The 3,520-nt window shown below is 49.0% G+C and overlaps 1 long non-coding RNA gene across 1 annotated transcript; it reads right to left on the bottom strand.

Annotated features, from left to right (window-relative positions):
* On the bottom strand, positions 1 to 636 carry LOC135395933 (uncharacterized). Its single transcript, XR_010423223.1, has 2 exons — positions 385 to 636; positions 1 to 329 (listed from the first exon to the last, which is right to left on the bottom strand). It is a non-coding gene; the product is annotated as an uncharacterized LOC135395933 (long non-coding RNA).
* Between the last annotated feature and the right edge of the window lie 2,884 nt (positions 637 to 3,520).

A 3,520-nucleotide genomic window follows, 5' to 3' on the forward strand; every position in this document is an offset into this window, starting at 1 on the left:
TACAGTTCAAGTAACTATTGTTTATTCTGCTATGAGCATACACTAAGGATAAAGAAATAATCGATACATCTCTCACGTACTTAGTCGCACACGGGTAATCACTCACTGCGTTCAGACGAGGCATGTGCTTGTGTTGAATTTGCGATGCACTCACGGACAACATGAACAACAGGGAACACGGCGTTTTGTTGACCACCTGACACCTGTATTTTCTCAGAGAAGATTACACCTCCGTCCATGTAGGTCGCGGCATGTACCATTTTCCTCTTCACCAAACGATCCTAATCTCTATACTCGTCCTAACCATGTTTCTCAGGTTCCTCTAGCTCCTGAAATAAAACATATAATCAGTAGCAGTCGAAGCACCACGGTAAGCACTTATACCTCTTAACATCGGAAGAAGCATTATGTGCAGTCCGTTTGGCGTTTCATCGTCCGGTTCTTCTGAGGACGCCGTGTCTTCCTAGCGTCGAAACTTCTCCGAGATATCGCCAGTATGTTTCACATGAATCATTGTGATCACGTTGTCTTAGAAAACGCACTAAAACCACGTAAATAGTGCACAGGAGATGCCCGATCTCTGCCACGGCAACCGAAGAGAAAAAACGACCTCGCAACGACGCGTCAAAGTTCAAACTGACGCTGACGCCTGCGCCTGCGCACTGCGCTCGCTTTGCTCCCTCTCGCGGCCCGCCGTTAGAATTTGAATTGAAAGCCTCCCGCCGCACCGAAGCGCCCTCATAATTATTGCATCTGCTTTGGGTCAGCCCGTGCAATTGCCTGTTTGTTTTTAGTTCTTCTAATTATTTGGCGGAGTGTGTCATCTTTTGATTGTGCCTTTTGACATTTTGGTGGTACATTTTATGACATTTGCCTTTAGATGAGAATAAGAGCACGAATTGAAGTTACAGCATATATTTTATCGAAGACGTAAACGGATAAAAAACAAGAAATATACATCATACGTGTGCTAAAATACATCAAAATAATGACTAAAAAAGCAAGAAACAAAAACAAAAAAGAAACAGAAGCGTATATGGCAAGAGTGGACTCTTCTTCTCCTAACGGATCTCAAAGGGGGAAGCTGCCCAGCTTGGAGCCTCAAGTGGTTCAATTGACCATTGTGGGAACAAAATGGTACCTGTGAGGCTCCCACTGTAAGCTCTGGAACCATTTGAGGCCAGAGTGGTACCACTGATTTCACCAATGTGGAACCAGCCACCCCACTTGTGAATCCAGCTGGGACCATCAACATTCAACTGGAACCATTCCGGGACCATCCACATTCAAATGGAACCAGTCCAGATTCAAATGGAACCATTCTGGAACCAGTCCAGATTTTTGCCTGGGCTTCCGGCTGTGGATGCTTAGGATTTCCCGCCTGTGTCGTGTGGAGCCAGTAGGGTTCGGGGCAGACTAGTTCCCAATAGAGCATTCCTAACCGCGACAAAAGTGGTGGAGGTGCGGGGCATTTATCCCCAATCTACCATGAGAGCGACTCCCCAAAACGCGATTAGTGTTCACGCTTTAACGGCGAGTCAAAAACGTAACCGCCGTCGCCGCCTTTTGCAAGCAACACGCCCAAAACCCGCACAACCGATTCGTCTCCTGTCCAAAACATCCGAAGAAGAACGCCGGAACAAAATAGATCATCATTTCAACCGCCTATTCGAACTCGCAGAAGAACTAATCAAAACTCATGCCCAGCAAGAAAAGTAACCAAGCGCCCAATATAATGGCAACCCCATCAGCACGACCGGCCGTGGGAGCACCCACCTTTAAAGGAGGTCCCGATGAGAGCGTATCCAAGTGGCTGACCTGGCACGTTGCGCGGATCAACGGGTGGGATCACGAAGCAAAAGTTAAGTGCCTATACCTCGACGGCGACGCACGGAAGTGGTATACCACCAAGATGCTAACTGGAGCACAGCTCACCTGGGAACAGTGGAAACACGAACTCACGCAGAACTTCGGTGGGCGGCAAACGACGGAATTATTCCACTTACACCTGTGCGGCCGCACACGCCGTCCACTGGAGACACCGGAGCAGTATTCCTACGACGTGCTTCAGCTCTGTGCTCGGGTGGACCCACAAATGACTGAGGCGTGCAAACTGCGGCACCTCATAAAGGGACTGCGCCCAGAAGATATGCAGGAAATGCTCCTCGTCAATCCATCGACGTGCGCCGATTTTCTGCACACGTTGCAACGCATCAGCCAAGCAAACATCATGCCTCTCACAGCGACGCAGTTTCCACAGGGGTTGCAGCAGCTCGGCCTCGCTCAAGCGGCAGTCAACGCAGGGTCGTCGCCACCACCAGCCACCGTTCCCCATCCCACACTGCTCCACAGCGCCTTCGTGGAATCCGCACCAAGCGGCTCAAACCATCAACGCCCGCAACCACAAGATGACCTTGGGGCATCCCTGCGCTCCCTCGAAAAGCGACTGGCTGCCATGGAGGTCCATCTTCGTCGCACCCAAGCGCGGTGACCCCCGGCAGGAAGAGGGCGAAGCGACGATGGCAGGCCCGTGTGTGACTATTGTCACAGACGGGGTCACATTTACCGACAATGCCATAAAAGAATGCGAGACGAACAACTGAGCTCGGCTCAGCGAGACCTACCCCCACGAAATTTGCCCGTAGCGGGAAGCGGGAATGGCCAGTTGTAGGGGCACGTCTGGCCGCCCTACCGCAACGCTTTCGAAAAATGAATTGTTGAAGTTACCTGTGAATGTACAAGGACACGTTGGAAACTTTATAGTGGACACAGGGTCAGCAGTGAACATTATATCTTCCAATTTTTTATCATCGTTATCTTCTGTGACTGTACAGCCAGCACCGCATGTGTTCATCAAGACTGTCAGTGGTGATTTGGCACAACCAGCAGGACAATGTGTTTTGAATGTGGAATTTTCGAACAGTTTGATTTTTCCCATGTCTTTTATCGTTTTGAACCCACACAACCAAGGCACATCCTGAGGATGTCAATACGACGTCACCAACTGGACAATCAGATGTCCGTAAGATATCACGGATTGTCCGGATAACATCCTATTGGACATCATTCGTACTGCCATTGCAACAGCCGGGGACTTGATTTGGGCAATCCTGGTGGCTTCCTTTATGACATTTTCAGGATATTTTTCTAGGCATCTCAGGATGTTTTTCCGGACATTCCAGAACGTTACTGCAGTATGCCCCCTGCCCCCGTATGCTGTGTATACATCTTATAATACAAGCTGTTCCATCACATAAGCCTGTTCACTGTGAGAAGACATTTTATTGAATATTCTGTACTCCCACTCAGAAGCGTACACGAAGAGGGGAGTACCTGAGGAAGCGTGGACCTCCACGCGAAAGCTTGTACAAATCAAATCTTCAGTGTCGGTTTCTGTATTTTGTTTATGTACCCCCACTCAAAAAACCTCATCTGTGTATCACTTGGCAACGAGCTAGCTAACAATGTATCATGTTAACATCAGTTCTTGGAATGAGCAGCTAGATCTAGGAATTGGTGT

Source organism: Ornithodoros turicata, chromosome 5, assembly GCF_037126465.1.
Source record: "Ornithodoros turicata isolate Travis chromosome 5, ASM3712646v1, whole genome shotgun sequence".
Taxonomy (NCBI): domain Eukaryota; kingdom Metazoa; phylum Arthropoda; class Arachnida; order Ixodida; family Argasidae; genus Ornithodoros; species Ornithodoros turicata.